At 40.9% G+C, this 20,390-nt stretch overlaps 1 long non-coding RNA gene across 1 annotated transcript in view; it reads left to right on the top strand.

Annotated features, from left to right (window-relative positions):
- The first annotated feature begins 6,984 nt into the window (after positions 1-6,984).
- Positions 6,985-20,390, top strand: part of LOC116792378 — a 45,158-nt gene continuing 31,752 nt past the window's right edge. The window contains exons 1-2 of the long non-coding RNA XR_004359106.1: positions 6,985-7,036; positions 7,918-7,997. This is a non-coding gene — a long non-coding RNA (uncharacterized LOC116792378). The remainder of the gene's footprint in view (positions 7,037-7,917; positions 7,998-20,390) is intronic.

Genomic DNA, 20,390 nt, shown 5'->3' with positions numbered 1-20,390 from the left:
TGCCCAAAGCACCACATGGCAACTCCATGGCTCGGGCTCCTGCCAGGTCCCCCCTTCCCCACCTGAGACACACCTTGGAGATGATTCCAGCTCACACAGGATGATTTCATCCTCAGATTTAGTTTTACAACCGACCTCCAATACTAATTGCAAAATGTATTTATTATTAACTAGGGATGAATTTTAAATAACTCTGTTGCACATCCCAACGTATAAAACCTGAATTTCTCTCCATTCTTGCAGTCAGCCTTGACTGTTTATATTAATTTATTTAGCATTTTTGCATGTTTTTCGCCCACAAGAGTAGAGGAGATGATCATATCCCACTTTACATATTTAGATGTATATGCATGGATAATTAAAAAGTAAAACCTACTCAGCGAATTACTTATTGAATTATTTATTGTGATTATTGTGATAACATTTTACCGTAACTACTAAACACCAAAATGTTTTCTTTAACCGCAGGGTCTGGATTAGCACTTGCTGGAAGAGAAGGAATAGTTTAAAGCCCATATATAATTCAGGCTTATCTCTGCTCCTCCCTACAGGATCACTGCAGAGAGTAAATGGGAGTTTGGTGCCAGTTTTAGGGGCAGCTCAAGCCCAAGGCACCTGCGAGGCCGAAGGTGCCTGGTGGCAGTTTGCAGACAGATGCCATCTCGGTGTGGGGGCTCTTGGATCCAGCCAAAAGCCACGTGGGAGCTGTTAATGGAGCAGCAATTCCTGGAGAGGCACCGTGGGAACAGCTCCGTGCGTCCAGATGGCTCCCGGTGAACACAGGACACGGGCAGAGCCGGCCAAGAGCCCCTGGAAAGGATCCACGTCCCCTTCCCAGGGAGGGGGGCCACACACAAAAGGCCCCTGATCTGCTGGGTGACACTCAGTGCCAGCAGGGAAGGACAAATCCGTGCTGGGAACAAGGATGGAAAGCACGGAAATGCCAGTTCTGAAAGCTCTGCTCTTTAGAGGTGCTGCTTCCAACGGGGTTTTAGTCCCTGGAATCTGTGAGCTAAGCAAAATGCTGTCTGGGATTGCTGTGGCAATAGGAATGCTTCCAGATTTGAAGTCTGACACTGCATCAAGGCTTTTTATTTTTTTTTCTTTTTCTTTTTTTCCCCCTCTTACAAAATAAGTGGGAAATATTTCAAGAAATCATAATGTCTTTTGTGGAAAAGCTGTTTGCTAAAGGGCAGTGTGGAAAGGCCTAATTCAGAGCATAGAATTATAGAATATCCTGAGTTGGAAGGGACCCTCAAGGATCATCAATCCAAGCCCTGGCCCTGCCCAGGACACCCCAACAATCCCACCCTGTCCCTGAGAGGATCATCCAAACCCTCCTGGAGCTCTGGCAGCCTGACTAGAAGTCAGGTCTCTCAAACTAAAACTCAGTGCTGTATTTAATAGCCAAGAACTAGAGTAGAAGCAGCCTGTGAGGAAATCTGTGTAAGTCATGACTAACATCCTTCAAAGTGCTGAAATTGCTTTTTTTGGTGTTTTTTGTAACACTTTTTGGCAGGACTTACAGTCATTAATAATAGTAAAAGCCCACAGTCCACCTCACTCCCTCCCAGGCAGCAGATGCAAGCGTGGCCAAGAAGGTAATTAAGCAAATAACAGCAAAAAAAGGAAACCTCAACAAAACCCCAACATTTCTTAATAGCCTCAGATTAAGCAGTAATTTCTCGAATGTCTTAAAGCTCTGGGTCATCATGGAGAATTCAAAGTACTCAGCACTGACTTACAAGAATTTACATATTTACAATTCTACATATAGAATGTTCAAGGTTGGAAAAGCCCTCTAGGACCACTGGGTCCAACCATTCACCCACAGCTACCAGGTCGACCACCAACCCACCACCCTAAACACCACAGCTACACTTTTTTTGGACACTTGCAGGGGTTGTGACTCCACCACTGCCCTGGGCAGCCTGTTCCCATTCCTGACCACTCTTTCAGTGCAGAAATTTTTCCTAATATCCAACCTGAACCTCCCCTGGTGCAACTTGAGGCTGTTTCCTGTAGTCCTGTTGTTTGTTCCCTGGGAGAAGAAAACAACTCTCATCTGATTCCAACCTCCCTGTCAGGGAGCTGTGGAAAACAAGAAGAAAACTCTGCTATATCTCAGCTATTCATCTTGCAACAAAGTCATTTTAAATGTAGTTCCACAAAAGGTTTGGAGTGTGGTTTAATTCTGAATTGACATTTGCCAAGTTCTTTTTTTTTTTTTATCAACAAAACAGGAATGTGCTTTTCTGAGCCCAGAGTCCACCTGGGTTCAAGTCCTATCTGCAGAGCCACAGCAGGCAGAGAACAGACACTGAGGAGGCACAAAGTGAGATAATTTCAAATATATTTGCATATGGAGTTGTTCTGTTCTATTTTGCTCTATCAAAAGTCATAAAGGTTTGTGGTTGCAGGTGGTATTTGGTATTAGAAATTGTCTGGTGCAAAGCTGCCCCACTTACCTCTGCCTTTTATTTAATTTTACTGGAGAAATGGATGGAGTTGTAGGTCGTGGAATTGTCATAGAATCATGGAATGGTTTGGATTGGAAGGGACCTTAAAGCCCATCCAGTCCTACCCCTGCCATGGGCAGGGACACCTTCCACTAGCCCAGGTTGCTCCAACCTGGCCTTGGACACTTCCAGGGATCCAGAGGCAGCCACAGCTTCTCTGGGCAACCTGTGCCAGGGCCTCCTCACCCTCACAGGGAAGAATTCTTCCCAATATCCAATCTAACCCCACTCTCTGGCAGTTTAAAGCCATTCTTTCTTGTTCTACTGCTACATGCCCTTGTAAATTGTCCCCCTTCCATAGAAACAGAAGTTTTCCTCCCTCCAGCTAATGTGACTCTGTGGGCTGAAAGATCAAGCAGCCTTTGGGAGCCAAGTGGTGCCACCACCTGCCCATGGCCCTGGGTATCTTTTGTCTAAGGAAAGCAGATTTATTAATATACCCTGTAGTTAAACACTCTATAATCGAGTTAACTTGAAAGTCCAGCCTGGAGAACTGCTCTGGAGCTGGGAGGAGGACACCACCACTTCTGCAGGGCCACAGAGAGGGGCTGAGACCCCCCAGGCTGGAGCAGGGGGTGAAGTTTCCCTTCTGCCAGTCAGGGCACCCAGGCACGGAGCTGGTGGCTCACCCTGAGGTTTGGGACACCCAGCTGCAGGTGGGGCTCCTGCCAAAGAGCTCAGGAAAGGTTTCCTTGGGTGCTGATAGGAGAGGGTGCTCTGGCCTGTGACCAGGCTAGAAAACCACCTTTGATGAGTTTTCATACCTATTTGTTGAATACTGGGTCAGTCTGAAAGCACAAAGTCTGGTTGTGCCATAAACATCCACACATCTCCTTCTCTGCAGGGAACGACCCCCGTGGAGTCCCACCAGTCTCGGGGTTCCTGTGCTGGCACCCCCACCCCACAAACCCAACCCACCATCAGAAACACATCAGTGGAGCAAGACACGACCTAAAATTGGGTGAGGGCTTTTGAATTTCACGGGAGCACCTGGTACCTGAACCTTGGTGTGAAATAGCATTTTATTCCTCAGTGCTCACTGTTCTGCCTCCTCCTCATTAGCATTTCCTCTCCTGCCAGTGGTTCTTACATATGTAGCTGCCTAGTTAGTACACAAAAATACCTGGAATTATTACCAATCTGCAGGAGCTTTTTGTTTGATCTTTAATGTTTTATTTCTTTTCTCCCTGTGCACACTCTGACAAGTTTTTCTACTTAGCCCAGGAGAGTTTCCTCAGCACACTCATGCTTTTTATGCTTTCATCTTTTCTCTTAATCTGGTTTATCTATATTCCTCTTCCTTTAGCCTTGTTATTTATGTTCCACAGGCTGGATATTTACTTGAGGTACTTGAGGGATAAGTCATTCCTAGCTTTTTTTTTTTTTCTAGAAAACATACTTCTCTTTTATTAAAAAACCCATCCTGTCAAAGGTTGCAGTACCATAACTCAGAGAAAACAAATTCTTTCCATTTCCTATAAAGCCTACATTTTAATTAGATGATGTTTTCTTTTTATATTGTCAGAGAATAAAGTTTAAGACAATATTCTTCAATACTTTATGCTTTTAATAAATTATTTATACTGAGGTATATCCTAAGCTACACTGGCTGCTTCCTTTTCAAGGGCAAGGACTGTGCAGAAGGAGAACAGTCTCCATAAATATTCTAAAAAAGATATATTTAAAGGAAACAAATGCAAAGGAAGCTCTTACAAACAGAACTTTGGAAAGCAGATTGCAAAAACTGTATGATAATTTTGATCACTATCAGACTTGAAGTGGATATCTGGGTCATGTTTACAACAGCATTTTCCCTCTGTAGACTTAAGAGTTTTAGAGGAGAAAAAAAATGTGAAAAAAATGGATTAAGATAGGAAAACCTGAGAAGTATAAATTTCCCTTGCAGGTTTTCCAAGTAGCTGCAAAAGCCCATGGGCTGGGCTGGGCTGGGTTAAAGAGAGAAATGTGTGTGCCCAGTCACACATCTCCAAAATTTGCCTGCACTGCTTTGAATATTCTAATTTTCTACTGTTCTGAAAAGGCTGTTTTAAAAAATAAACAGATATCTTGAACTTCCTCACCCGACCTGTAAAAGCAGAATTATTGGAGCCCAAAGTTTAGGCTTAGGACCAATGGAAACAATTATAAAACAATTAGGAAAAAGTCATCAGCTGCACCAGTGGTCTGCACATTCATGGATTAACAATTCCCCTTCCTAGTTAGAGATGCAACGTTTTTAAACCAACATTTTGACCCAGTTTTTTGCACACTGATGTTGAATTAAAACCCTTGTGTTTGATGTGAAGGAGGTAGCTCATCATTTCCTCTGCAAGAAGTGTTTTATTTGGGGAAAATTCCTTTATTTTCAATGCTGCTGTAAGAATTCAACATGTAATTACATCCCAGAGACATTCTTAATATCTACATTAGCAAATAATGGATTTTTATCAATTAATGTGTGGTTACAGCCCTTTTAAGCCCCAACCTTCTCCATGCCAGTATGGGCACTGTGCAAGTCTTTTTACACCCCCTGTTATTTTTGTTTTCTCTCCAACAGACAGTTCTTCAAAGACTATGCAGATTTGCTGACTTTCCACATCAGTTTAGGAGTGTGCTGGTTCCTGGTTTAAATTTCAGATTCAGTAGTTTTGTCGTCAGCACACGCAATTAGAAACAAAATAAATCCTTCAGGCTGTGCTCTGGGGGGGGAGATGACACTGCTGAGGAGCTGATTGCAGAGGATGGCTGTCATTTGCCTTTGGTTTGTACTACAAATTAAAGAATGACTTTAATAAGGAGTCATTCAAGAATATCATTAAAATGAAAGTTTATCCCAGTCTTGCATCATCCTGCAACATTAGGGATGTGCACAGGAAAATGATTAGTTCGTGTTGCTCGTTGATTTTCATCAAATCAGTAATTCACATATAAACATAACTGTGTGTGAATCTTTGCAAGGGCAACATCACTTCTGATGGTAAAATGTTGCTTTTATTGATGCACATTTGCTCCCTGACTTCTCTGAGCATCTGGGCACACATCTGAGGCACCAACTTCTGTCTTCAAATAATGACAACAATGAAGTGCCTTGGAAATGCTGTATATTGACTTTGATTCCTTGGCTCAGAGGAAATATACAGTGGGTTTATATTCTACCTACTTTAATAAAATTATGTAAAATATTCCTAATATAATATATTCTCGTAAGTATGAACTCCACACCTCCAAAAAGGAACCAGGGGAAATATGTCCTCCCTGGGAGCAGAATCATTCTGTCTGTACTTACATCACTTCTCTAGACATGTATGACATGATGAATGGGAATTTCCTCAGCTAAAGCCAAATATTCTCCAGTGAGGAGATGGTTTGGATTCTGCAGCTGTGATATATATATATACATCCTGTGAGACTGCAATCCCATCTCCAGTTAAAATCAGCCTAAAGCTCTGCAGGACTAATTTTACTCTGAACAAAATTTACTATACCATCATATTCCACTGATTTCTGGACTCATTAAAAAGTAAGACTGACACAACTTTACGTACAGAAAAGTCATGGGGAATAAATCACTGAAGTTTTGCCCACTGCTAAAAGCCATGGATCCTTTTTATCAGCTCAATCACACACCCAATTAGAGTTTTATTGCAGTTAGTAGCATGATGTACAGACAGATGAGGCCCCATAAAGCAGATGCTTAAGACTCTGGCCACAAATATTAGAAAGAACATGTTTCATTCCTATTTAAGTGGCAGTTCCAGTGTATGGGACTAAGTGGGGGAAGGTACTGAGTGCAATGTAATAAATAATATGGCAAATGCACTGCAGAGCAAATAAACTGTTATGAGTTACACTTCATTTTAATTAGGCACTCAGTTCATATTCTTCTGCACTTGGAATAGACCAAACAAATAAAAAGGTGGCACAGTTTTGTGCACAGTTCCTGCAGTGCTCAGTACAGTTCAGTTCCCCTGTGCTTTTATGGGATGTGTAAAAGCAGCCTGGAAAACCACAGGATGTTTATGTTGGTTGTCACTTGGAGGAGAAAATTTAAGTGTTGTTGCTTACTAGAAAGAGCTCTGGGAATAAAGCTGGTCACTAAACCAGGGAATCAGGAAGCCACAGATTCTATAACATCATATACATCTGCACACCAGGAGTTGGTAGGACATGGTCTGGTTTGATGCTGTCCTGATCTGCAGGTCATGGAGCCAAGGGCCAGATCAACAGGTCCTTCATGTTCCAAAGGGTAAAATCGCCTGTAGACTCCTTGGAAAAATGAATTTTTGCTGCTCTTCCAGATTCCTTCTACTTGGAAATGCCCCTACCTATGGCAGGGGATTGGAATGAGATGATCTTTAGGGTCCCTTCCAACCCAAACCATTCCATGGTTCTGTGGCAACACCACAGTGTCTGACACTCGTGGAGATGCTCAGACAACAGCCTTAAAACTTCATGTGCAGTCAAAACCAGCTTTTTTGGGCCCAAAAGAAAAATCCTTGGAGGCAATTCCACAGGAGGTAAAGAAAAGCAGTAGCTTTGAGTACAGAACTGATTTTTTAAAAACTATGTATCTATATAATGATTTCAGCAATTCTGCCCCAGCAATTCCACCCAATCCCACCTGCAGCAGCACAGTGGGTGTCATTTGTGGTGGTGGGACCTGTCCTGCAGGGAATAGGTCACTCTCACAGCTCATTGTACACTTTATTAGCTCTGCATTCAACAGCCACATCTTTTGGTGTGATCTGAGCTTGACTGAGAGACTGAGAAAGCCAGAGATGGGAAATAGGCCCTCTCTGCCATTACCAGATAATGTGTTTTCAATCAGGTCCATGCAGCTGTAATCCAATGCTGACATCCAACATTCAGCAGGGTTAAATATCTATGAACACATTGCTTGAAAGCAAAGGATCATGAAGAACATGACAAGCCTCAGAACCAGCACTAAGTCTAATGGATGGCCCTGGCAAAGTGGGTAGGAGGTGTTTGGAAACCATGAAATAATTAATGATCTGAAGGAACAACAGTGCTCATTTTACTTTCATTGAAAAGCTGAGCTGTTGGAAAAGATCATACTAAATAAACACCCATACATATCATTGTTACATATATATGTTTAATGCACACATATATAATATATTCTCACGTGTGTATAGATGTATAGATAAATATATCTACATATATTTATGCATCTCAGGTAGTTTCATTCCTTCAGACAACAACTTGCCCCTGACCCTCATGTGGTTGCAATTACCTTGATTACCACGTTACACATTTTCCTTTCATCTCATTGGAGGAATCCAGAGTTAACACAGGTGATTTTGATTCCCCTCAATTTTGTCAAATCTAACTGAACCTGTGGGCTGAAGCTCTGCATTTCTGTGGGCACCTATTTAAGGCAGGTGCAGAAGGAGTTTTGGTTTCCTCAGTGAGAGCAGCAGGGGCTGTGCCTGACCTGGGAAGCACTTGGAAGGCAAGGTAGGAAAGAGTTTTCTGTGAATTTTTTTATGTCCTGCAATTATTGGAGACTGGGAGGTGGAGCTTGTGGCAGGCACAGCCTTGCTGGAGAGTGAAGACTTGGGAACAGAGTTTAAAATCCAGGTGTTGTGTGGAAGGGGGAAGAAACAGTGGAGATGTTGTGTTTTTGCTTATTTTCTGCTACAGTTGTGCCTGGGAACAGAGGCTGGACTGGAGAGCTCCACTCTTTCCCTCTTCTCTTTCTAAAAACAAACTTACTATGGTACAAACTTTAGTTTATCAAGTACTTCACCTTTCACTGTGGACCATAGGTTTAAGCTATTAACATCAGGCAAGTTCTTGTGTATTTACAACCAGGAGCAGACTGATTGTATTTAAGATTTCAGGATTCCTGGAAACTATAGAAAAGACTTAATTGGAAGGATTGGTGCATATTTCATGCAGGGTGAATGGTTTTTTTCTCTATTTGCAGCGTCTGCATTGTATGCAGACAGCATTATGGCATGTAAGTAGGGTTAATAAATATCTTAATCTTCAAATATTCCAGTTCAATTGACCAGTTCATGTGAAATGGGGGTGATGCTGCATTTTTTTCTGGTGTTCAGGGCTGGCTTGATTTCCCTGTGGCAGTGCTGAGCTGGTGTAGGAAAATAGAGTTCAAAATTCCCTGAAGTCAACGTGTGCTGTTATTTTTGACCCTAAGAATGGGGTCAAAATAGGATAAATTATAGTTGCAAATAACCTTTTTCTCAGGCTTGATGTACAGAGGAATAAACTCCAAAGGTCAGGAAATGGCTGTTTCTGCTGCTACTGCAAGTTCCACATTTTTATAAAGAGCTTAATAACAAATATACATTTTGAGGGGCATGTTATGTGTTTGTTTCACTTCTGCTATTTGGTGACTTTGCCAAAATGAGGACGAGAGGGGCATAAAACTCTTCTCAGCTCATTTTATCAAACACTCCTGTTCCAAATCACTTTGAACTTCATGTGGCCAACACAGCGGTGGCTTTTTTTTAATGGAAGTTGCAGGAAAACAACAGTAGTGTAATCCCTAAAAACCATCCCATACTGATATTTGCCTCTCTGCAGATGATGAGCATTGACATAGAAATGCTGGAATGGTTGCTCCTCTTGCTTTTGGGGGCTGCCACAGCCCAGGCCACAGCCTTCTGTCAGATGAAATAGTTTTGGGCTCCCATAGAAGAGTTGTCACAGCAACATTCTAGAAGAACATCCCAGAAACTTCTCTGGTAACAGTTTGAAGTTGTCACATTTGAAACACTAATTTAAGTGCTCAAGGCCTGCAGGACTCCTCATGTCTATCAAAGCAGTATTTTCTACTTTTAAATATAGTAATTGCTTCTGGGAAGTTAAGAAGGGGACAAAAGGGTAAATCCAGGACGTGCTTGAGCCAAGAGTGTGACTGTGTTGCCCAGGGAATAGGGGGTGTGGGCATCCTGCCCACCTGAGCAGTTCTGAATTGGTTGCAAATTCCAGGTGCTTTCCTCTGCCAATCACCTGCTAAAACTTAATGGTTTAGGCTGCTCCTGGCTCACTTGATTCGAGGACAGCTGTTGAAATTCATCCCGAGGCTAATTAGGAAAGTGTAATCACTGACTTCTTACCTTTTACCTCATGGCACTTGTCAACTGCTCACACCTCCATCGGGGGACTCCAGAGAACTCAAAAACTCACTGCTTTTTTTCTTATGTTCATGAAATCTGCCCAACATATGATTTCCCACCTCGAAAATTTTCTCCTTTGGGATCTATCTCGGTAGTCCCTGGGCTTGGCATTGCCCAGATTCCATGTGTGCCAAGGAAATCACTGCTGGAAAACTGAAAATGCTGGAGAATAGAAGTGTTACATTTTTCTGACCTTTAACTTCAAAATACCCGCAGCTGGCAGGAAGAGTGAAAACCTACAGCTCCTATCACTGCAATAATGCACAAATTTCCAAGAATGCCAGAAAATAAATATTCTGTATGGTCCATCCAGGCTTTCTGATGTCTCATGAACAGGCAGCAAGTTACAGGAACAGGGAGGATGTGCAGGAATTGGATGTCCAGAGAGAAGTCAGGAATGATTGCTTCTTGCAGGGCACTGAAAAGAACTAATCAGTTGGTCAAAGCAAAGAGCATCCAGCAGATAAAAGACCCAAGAACTGGAACCAGTGAATTTAGATCAACTCTTGATAGAAAAACAAACCTGCTCCCTCTTGGCCAATCAGTTGTCCAGAACTCCAACTGTTTAACTATCTTGTTGTGAAATGCTTTCAATCACACTTTACTGTCTCCCTAAAATCTTCTGCTTTCTATACCTGTGATCCCACCAGTTTTCAAGCACATCTTTAGAAAAAGGCTGATTTTTTCCAGACCTGGGGCTCAGCAGGACTCTTCAGCAGTGGAAAAATGCTGCTATATTAATTGGTGTTGATTGGTGAAGTTATTGGAGGAGTGGGAGTGGTTTCAAACCCTTCAGCCTGTTAATATAACGTGATAAGGACTAAATCAGAAGAAAAAATTTGGTCTTGTAATGGACTTTTGTAATATATGCTGCTTAACACTTGCAAAAAGCTGCTTTTGTCATTTAGTCCACGTAGTTGTTTTCAGCAGATAAAACCACAACAGAGCCCTTTTATCACAGTAGGAAACTTTTCCCTTTCCCCTCAGATTCCGAGCAATAACAATTCTGGGGGGTAATAATTATTCCTGATGCACTGTAGCATGTAAATGAATCTGTTGCTTTGGTGGCATTACTGTGAAAGCAATGCTGATGGTGTATGCTCAGAATGAGCAAATTAATTAACCAAACTGTGAAATCAAATAAATCTCCCAGCAGTGACCTCGATGTCACCAAATAAAGGAAGACATTAGGTTGATGTGTTGTTGCTTTTGTTGAAGTAAAAGCAGAATTTAAGAGCTAAATGCTGTCATTATTCTGAGTTAAAATAGACTTTCAGGCTGGCGATGCACTGCTGGCAGGGGGAGATGGATGTTTGATGTCCATTTAGCTTTTTGTCTGGATCTACTGCAATCAAGCCTATAAAGCAAATGCCACAAACCAGTATTTCCCTGGAAAGCTGCATCAGGGATAAAAATCCAGCCCTACAGATCCCCTGTTGATATCAGCATTGTGCAGTCTCTCTGCCCTACACAGCTCACTCGGCCCCTCAGCTGACCTTGGACATTCCCTTTAGTGCTGATGCCTTTATCTCCTCGTCTTTGGGGGTGGTGAGAGCTTCCAGAGGCTCTAAGGAGCATTCCTGATTTTGGATAACAACAGTACTCTGTTCTCGTCCCTCCCTCTACAATAAAATAAACAATGAACCCTGATATTTGCATCTTTTTATGTAGCAAAGAAAGGAAATGCATGATTGTAGTAGTAGGGTTGTACAGCAGCATAAGCTCTGCAGGGTTGTAGTTATCAGTGGTGTTATCAACACATGCTGATGGGACAGGAATTTAGGGATGTTTTGCAGGGAAATTATTACAGGGAGCTCAAAATCCTGAGTGTTTATGCTGCCATCTGTCATGGAGGTACTGCAAGATGAACGAGGATTTTTCATGCAAAGGAAAAAAAATAGTTTTTACTGCATTTATTTAGAAAAGGTCAGTGTGTAGAAAAGCTCATTAGATTATTGTATTCAAAATTTGGTGTTTAACAGTCAGCAAGTGTGGAAGATTTACTGTTGAGGGGGTGTGTAAGGAGTTAAGGGGCTCTGAGGGTGTGTTGACAGGAGGATGAGTCTCTGAATGGGAAACCTGCCTTGGGAAAGGAGGCTCTGTGGGATTCCACTGGTCACCCAGCCAGCAATTCCCATCACAGCCAATTGCCTTGTAATGTTTTCTGTCTGCAAAGTCAACTTCAAGCTGTTGGAGTTTGTTTCCCCAACTGCTTGAAACCCTCCATGTCCAAAATCACTGATGCTGGGAGGTTCACACATTACAAATTGGAGAACTGGTCATTCTTTCTCCACCCACTCATCTTTGGTTAGGCTGCAGCAATGATTCTCAATCCCCTCAAATCCACTTTAATGTATCAACTCCCACCAGTTTCAGTGGAGAATTGGGTTATCAGTAGGAATTCAGCATATAAAATTCTGGACCATCACAACCATATTAAGACTGTTTCATTCAGCTGTGGATGTGTCAGTTCTGGGGGGGGGTAAAATGACTAAAAATCACTGCAATGTCACTAAGGCAGAATACAAGAGAGTGATGCTGATGGATACAAGATGGACTTGTGCTGTATGGGAATTGTGAGCTTCCTGTCCAGAGGATTCAGTGATAATTCCTTGGATCAGCAACTATCACAAACTCCATTCCCCCCGGGCTGGTATCTGCAGTGCTGATAGTGAATGTATTTGTCAGTTAATTCTGTCTGCCCTGCAAAATACAGGGAGTTTTCTGGCTGAGGGGAGATGGGAAACCTCGATGTGTGGGGATCCCTGTGCAAGCTGGAAGGTGATTCCTAAAGGTAGCTGTTGACAGTTTATATGCATTTCTGAGAAATAAAAATACAATTTTTCTATAGGGGTATTGCAAAGTTGTAAGATATCCAGGTTCAAAAATGCTGAACTTGAGCATCAGGGTCTTGTTTGGCTGGATAAGGGAAATGCAAGAGTTCTTAAAATCTTTTGGGGCCATTTTTGTGCAAAAAGGGTTCTTCTCCCTCTTTGGGTTAAGAACAAAGAAAGATCCATCATCCTTGACAAGGGATGCCTTGCAACCCATCAGAATAAAAGGAAAACCCCTTTCTAGAGAGAAGAAACCTTTTTAGATAAAAATTAATATATTAAACTTATCTGAAAAAGGGTGGGATTTTGTAATACTATAAAATGAGATGTGAAGCCAAAGGGTCTTTCTCCCCGAAAACTCTGTGGGGGAAGGACTTGACATGCCGAATAAATTCCTCTTTGTTTCTTCCTTCTCTGAGTTTATGCCATCTTTCTAAAATTAAAAGAGGGATTTTTCCTACATATTTTTTCATGAGGGAACCTTTTTTGGGTGTTTTTCATTTTACAACATGCAATTAACTCTGGAAGTGTTCAGGACCAGGTTGGATGGAATTTGGAGCAACCTGGGCTAGTGGAAGGTGTCCCTGGCCATGGCAGGGGGTGGCACTGGAAGAGATTTAATTTGCCTTTCAACTCAAACCATTCTATGATTAGCAGTAAGACTTTAAATATCATAAAAACGTGGGGTCTTTCAGAAGTGGAACTCCTGTAGGTGTGGCTGATGTTCCTGTTGTTTCCCAAATTGCAGGTTGGCACTGGGTGTGACCCGGGGGGGGGGGGATTTAGATCAAATAAAAACCAGGAGTGAGCCCAGCAGGAGGGCAGTGCTTCATTCTCTGTGTCCCATTAGGTTTGTAATATGGATTCAAGCACTGACTGTTTTTCCATTAAAGGAACAATATTCCTTTTTAAGGAACCTGTTGGTGCTGATTTTTCCCTCAGATATTTAATTTGCACCGTAGTTTCCCTAGAAAACAACAAACCAACTTTCTTGTGAAGCTTTATTTAATCCTCCTGAAGAGGCATCTCTGCTGTGGCTGCAGGATGGGGGCAGTTATTGATGGGGTGATAACAGCACAAATATCTCCCATAAAATATCTGCTAAAGGCCACTTGCAGTTGTTTCCTATATTCTTTAATTCCTGTTTCAAACCACTTCCCCAATTTTTTGGTTTCAAATCTACCCACAAGACTCTTCAAAAGACGACAGCCTTGGGATTTTCCCTTCAGACAAATCTTGTAAAAGGAATTTATTGCAACTAATAAATGAAATTTCAGTCAAGTACATCTGATGAAACTGCTCTTTTAATTGTGCTGATGTGACTTCATTGAATGATTCCTGACTTACCTCAGCATCAGTGAGAGGAAAACCAAGCTGGAAGGGTCTGTCTGAAATGCAGACAGCAAGAAAAGAGTGGAATAAACTGGTTGGAAATTTTAAAATTATGATGTGGAAAATATCATAATTTGGGAAATCCCAAAAAAAAGAGTTCAACCATTTATTTCACTTCAGTTTTAACAAAACTTTATTGTTTTGAAGTGACTAACATTTTAATTTGAGCATTGTTTGGATAAGTCTTAGTCTTTCAGAGTTTAATTTATGTAATATTGTACAACTAATACATTATTCAAACCAAAATTTTAATGTAAATTGATTGAATAAATAAAAAAAATATGTTAAGGATATATTTTGGCATTGCTAAACTAAATCAGGAAACTTTGCACTTCTTTCTTGAAAATCTTTAAAATTCTCCTTTGCCACTGGTGCTAAACTGCACATTTCAACCCAACTAAAATTCCTCAAAAGCCTGTGGACCAATTGCAATTTTAATATTTCCTATTCAGAACTAAAACATACTTCAAGTACCACTCTCAGGTTAGATAAATATACTATTGTTTACAGTTATGATAACCTTTAAGATCCTGCAAATGCCTTTAAAAAAGCTAATTACATGCTTTTATTTGCCGCCAGTAAAAACAGAAGAATAACAACCCAACTCATTTAATCCCTACTGTGATTTCCTCTGGGCTAATTAAAGTGTACTCAACTGATATCTTAACTGCACAACCATAGGCAATCCAAACATTTAAAGGGACCAGCATCCTGCATTCCTGTCTGGAATGAGCATCAGGATTTCGGGGTGTTTGTGGACACTGGGAATGTCCCAAGGAATTGCCCTGGAGGAAGAGTCTGGGTTGTCCTGCCAGTGCTCACACTGGGGCTCACATCACTCATGGGGGTAATACCGAGGGTGCTCCCGGTCTAAATATCTGCAGGACTCTTAGTAAGGTCTCCTGCTCCTACTCCTCTGTGTTCTTCCTCCAAAAACCCTCCCTGAAAGCTTCTCCTGGGTGTAAATCCAATGGATTCCCTGGCACACACTGCTCTGCCTGCACCAACAAGCCTGGATGAGCTTCCCCTTGGGAAGGGGGTGGAAGCTGTGAGGGAAATAGGATGTTAAAGTTGGATAAAATGATAAAATTGCCCAGTGGGGGTTGTTCTCCTGCAACATCAGCTCCTATCACTCTTAACTCTTGGAGATGGACTGGCACAGGGTGCCCAGAGAAGCTGTGGCTGCCCCTGCATCCCTGGAAGTGTCCAAGACCAGGTTGGACAGGGCTTGGAGCAACCTGGGCTGGTGGGTGGCATCCATGCCCATGGCAAGAGGTTAGAACAAGATAATCTTTAAGGTCCCTTCCACCCCAAACCATTCTAAGACTCTTTGCTACCAGCTCTTCTGGTGCTGTCTGTACCTCCCAATATCTGCACTTCATGTAAAGGAACCTTTAAAAATGCTTGTATTCCAAGATGAAAATAGGCTTTACAAACAAACATGTAGTACTAGCATGAATAATAAGCATTTTGAAGAAAATGAAGGTGCCATCGAAGTCAAAAATCATTCTTTTAGTCAACAATTCCCTGCCTGTGCCTTGGTGCAAACAAGATTTTTGTGGCTGGATTGAGGCCTTTGGAATGTCTGGCTACTGCACTGTGGTGCTGAGGAGAGAATGAGCTCTTAAGAAAAGCTGCTTCTTTACAAACAACTGCCATCGACCCTTCTGATGGTGACATTTGCATTTATAAGTGGCATGAATGGACTATTCTTCACCTTTTAAATGCACACGGTATTTGTCTTTCGAGTTTCTAGATGCTCGGGCTTGTTGATGAGTCTTTAATGCCACAATTCAGTGTGTATTAATTTTTACAGCTGTTAGAGAGATGCTGGAAGGGAAATAGTAAGTTTTCAGCCCTTCCTTGTCATATTAGACTATCGTACTCTGAGGCAATAAATAATAACAGTGATTCATTCAGACTGGATAAACCTCTCCATTAAAACACTCAGTAGGATAAAGGGACCATCAGAGCTCTCCTGTGGTTTTTGTTTTCTTGAAATGTTAATATTTAGCTCATCCTGTTTTCCATCTCCCCTAAACAGTGGTGTTCTTTCCAGCTCTTCCCGAGGCAGAAATGGGGATGTGTTTCACTTTTTTGGGGCATTCAGCCCACAGGGGATGCCTGGAGCCGTTAGCAGGAATGGTTTGTTTGATTTTATGACATGAATACTAATTATGCCCTCACTTCTATTGAGAAATGAGTCTTTCTCCTTCAACGGGGATTTGTTTTACTGTTGTTTTCCTCATGATTTTTGTCCCCTCTAAGAACACTGCAGCATAGTATATGTATTTTCAGAAAAAGTTTCTCTATCTTTTTCCTCTTGCTTGGAATCCTATGGATTAGCTATTTTCCATCTATATCTTTAAGATACATTTCATTGTTCTTGTTAGGCCAAGCAAGAATTGAAAAGACTTCTTAAAAACCTTCCTGTTTTGTTTCAGGCTATGACCTGAAATCTTTGGAAAAAGAAAATAGACCCATTTTCTAAGTGAAGCTTTCTATCCTAATGAGATTTAAGTAGTATGTATAAGATGGGATCCAACATTTAAGTGCTTAGCCTGAAACAGTTCAATTTTATCCATCACCCAAAGCATGTACAATGGCTTTATTCAAGCATTAAGTGAAAATAATTCCTTCTGTCTTACCCAGAAAGCCCAATCAGTGGCCAGTGTGTCAGTCAGGGTCTGGCTGTAACATGACCATGAGCAGAGAGAAGAGCACCAGGGCTGGGTAGGAAAGTGAAATCTCCCCTGAAGGTCCCTTTTCCTTTTAAAACCCTAATTTTAGAGGGTTTTGGTTGTTATTTCTCACCCCGAATATAAGATTTCATACCCACTGAAGCTCTGACAGATGACAGAACTTCATTAAGCATCAATAGTCACAGGTCTCAGAAATTACTTGTTTTGTCTCTTGTGTTTTTACAGGTTGGTAATTTTTTGAGAATTTCTGTGGTGATTTGCCTCATCCTTGAACTTTCCATGTCCTTGAACTTCCCACGTTTCACGTGCGGGGAGTGAAAGACAAACTACTAATAGGGAAAAGTCTCCAGCTAATCTCCTTTTCTGTGTGTTGATAGCAAGGGTATAGTCTCCAAGGTAACCTGGAGCTTCCCAAGGGAATTCATCAGGGAAAGTACCCCAGGAAAAGATGGTGAGAGGGAAAAATCTGTCCTTGGCTCTCATGTGCTCTCTCCATCCTTAAACAAATGCTGGGAGCACAGGAAGAGCTGGATTGGCGTGATGCATTTTCAAGGACAAGATCCAGAAAAAGAGAGCTGAGGGTTTGAAATCCCAGAATACAGAATTTGCCAGAAAACTGGGTAAAATACTGATAATAGTGAGAAGGGATTATACAGGATCTGCAATGAGGATGGTCATGTTTTTTGGTAGAGAGGAGTAATTTTGATTCAATGCCAAAAAGTTACAACTAACTTTTGTTCTTCTCTATTTCACTTTGATTTTAATTTCTCTTTGTGAATATATTTTGTAGCTTTTACTAAATTGAAAAAATAAACCCAAACAAATGGCAGGTTTTCCCTTAAAGAGGATTGACTTAAAGCCTAAAGGCTACACTGTCCTGTGTCTATGCAAGTGAACTTCACATGAAGTTGGACATCTCGTGGTTTATGTTCTGTCCATACTTTCAAACACCTTTACTGAAATAATTTTTAAAAAAATCAGTCTTGAAGAAAAAAGTCAGTTTATTCATGTTTGTTTGTTTGTTTTTTAGGTAAGATATCAGCTATTTTAAGTGATGTTACATAAAATTTAATTACAGGCTTCATTTTCTTTGCTGACCCACAGATCAGCTGGGAGCGGAAAAAACAAGTTAATTTGTGTAGCTGTCATCAGACCTGCTTTTTTTGGGTCTGTTTTGGCTGATATAGGGCAAAAATGATATTCCAGGAGCAGGGTCCCAGCATCAAGCTCTGGGATGGCTCTGCTCTTGCAGGTAATGCTTGGCAGGAGCTTTCCCTCCTGGGGAATAGGATAGTTCATCTTTCCTTTTTGCTTCCAGAAATATTTGATTTTAAATAGATTCCTTCTCAAGGAATATGGTGAATTAAGCCAATCTTAGAAGGTGTTTGAAGGTATCAGGAATTATGCTTTTATTGAAACTAAATATGAGTTAGTTGTCCCCGCTGACTCCAAGGTACAAGCTGCTCTAGCATTTCTAGGAGTTTATAATTATTATTATTTCCCTTCCATATGGAACTTAATTGTAAATCTGCCAATGAATTTACTTCAGCGTTGCACTTTGCCTGCCTGGATGAGTTTGGAATTTATTATTTCAATTTGATTCCCTACACTTTTTGTAGGAAATATTTTGGTGTTCTTTACTGAAAGAGCTCATGGTGAATTTACAGCCCTTTCTTCATCAATAAATTCAGAAAAATCAAATTACTGTTAGGCATAAAACCCCCAAATACTATATTATTAAAGTACATCTTGAGACAAGGCATCATCTTGTTTTATGAGACATGGTTCAATGCTAGAATGGTGTTAGAGCCTTGTACAGGAGACACTTGGAGTGATTATTTTTTGCTTAAAAAGATTGATGAGAGGAATAAGAAATTGCTAGTGAATATTTTTATTGCAATAATTTGATTCTGCTGGTGTTGCTTTCAGTGATTCCATTTTCTTGTCCTCTTTGCAGTGGCTTTTTTTTAATTAGGGCCCAAATTTGAAGGTATTACTCATCAGTAGGAGTAGTCACTGCCTTACTTTTATTTTTGGGGGAGATATTTTTTGCACATGAACACTGACCAGTGTTACAGGAATTGCCCTTCCTGGCAAGAGGGAGGTGGTTTTGCTCTCTACAGAATTCCCATCACACAAAGAATCCTTGTGCCACTGAGGGCTGGTGAGATTTCCCATTAGGAAAATGGAAAGGATGGAAAATCATCCTACATTTATGACTACAATATTCCTCCATCACTTGCACAATCAACCATCCTGAATTAGGAGCCTTTCCTGGAAATAAAGACAGAACAGAGCTAAATATTGTTCAAGAGTCACCCTGAAATTACCAAAATTGAGGTATTTTATGTAAAGCTTTGTAATCTGTGTATGATAAAATGAACAGCAGGATGAAAATCCAGGGTAGGCTAAAACAAAATCATCCATTGCTTTGATTTGGAACTTGTTGTCTGTCACATCTATCCCAAATCTCACTAAGAGAAGCCTGGAGATTAAAATGCAGCTGATTTCTAGGCACAGACTAAAAATTACACAATATAAAGGTTCTCCAGAGGGTGTTGGGAGGGTTTGCTCCATTCATTAAGCCACGTGTTAATGAGGAGAACTATCATGTTGCATTCATTTCCTGAAAGACCCAACAAAATTGTGAAAAATCAAGACCAAAACAAAATAACTACAAATTTGAGGGTGAAAAAAAAAAATAATTTAAAAAATTGTTTGGAGGAGAAATGGATGATTCATTAATTTGAGTCTTTCTGAAGTTACATCTATTCAGGAAACTCTGCAAAAGACTCGAGTCCAATATCAATCCTAAGGAGATTAAGTACTTAAGCATTATACTGTCCTCTAAATTAAGGAAGTTGTATAAGCTTAATTTCCAGAGGATTCTAAATGTGATTAAACAGGATATGCCATGATTAAATATCTCGCTGCCATCCATTTCGGGCTGGATTAACTCCCTCAAAATGAACTCTCCCACAATATTTGGTTCAGATAACTCCCTGGGAGCCTTTTTTTTTGTGTGTGTGTGTGTGTTATAGAAGCTTGTCTATATTTTAGCAGGTTTTGCACAGAAAATAACAAGTGTAAAAGCACAGATATTGCAGAAATCTACTGAAAGCTCAGGGATGCTTCTCAGATTTTTTTTATTCCAGCCCAGCCCTCTCTGGCAGCTGAATTAAGTTATGGGGGAATCTGCTGCACAGTCTGAAGCTGAGGATTCTCAGCTTTGGTGATTGCTGACACTGGGTTGTTCATGATTCATCCAATACCCGTCTGGAAAAAACCTCCCAAAAACTTCCATACAATTCCCAGCAGTCTTAACCCTTTCACAAAACCGGTTTATTTTCTTTGTGTCTGACTCTGATGCATCCAAACACTCTTTCTGTAAGAATTAAGAGGTAATTTCACCTTGCACTGGGATTTACAATGAGGTCCAGAAGGTTTTTGTAGCTTTGAGTATTTCCCTACACTTTACAAGTGTATTGAACCTTGATTTTCCTTGTGAACTAGTAAATATTGGAAATATTTCATGTGATTCATTGTCATGAGATTGTGAGGTGCAGCTGAGGGATTCAGTTTCTAACATTCCTTAAATAAGTGTATTTCATGGAATTTTTCACTGGCCACAATGAACATTTCAGAATTGCAACAGATTGCAGAGTAGAAAACATCCTCTTTTAATATTTCAGATTTTAACTCTTGTCTGAAAGAGGGACAAGGAGAAGCCCAACCCTTGTGGCACCTGGTTGTGGAACTTCCCACTCCATTTCAGAT

Source organism: Chiroxiphia lanceolata, chromosome 11 (genome assembly GCF_009829145.1).
Source record: "Chiroxiphia lanceolata isolate bChiLan1 chromosome 11, bChiLan1.pri, whole genome shotgun sequence".
Taxonomy (NCBI): Eukaryota; Metazoa; Chordata; class Aves; order Passeriformes; family Pipridae; genus Chiroxiphia; species Chiroxiphia lanceolata.
Note: the sequence above shows the minus strand (reverse complement) of the source record. Positions and strands in the feature narration are given on the sequence as shown.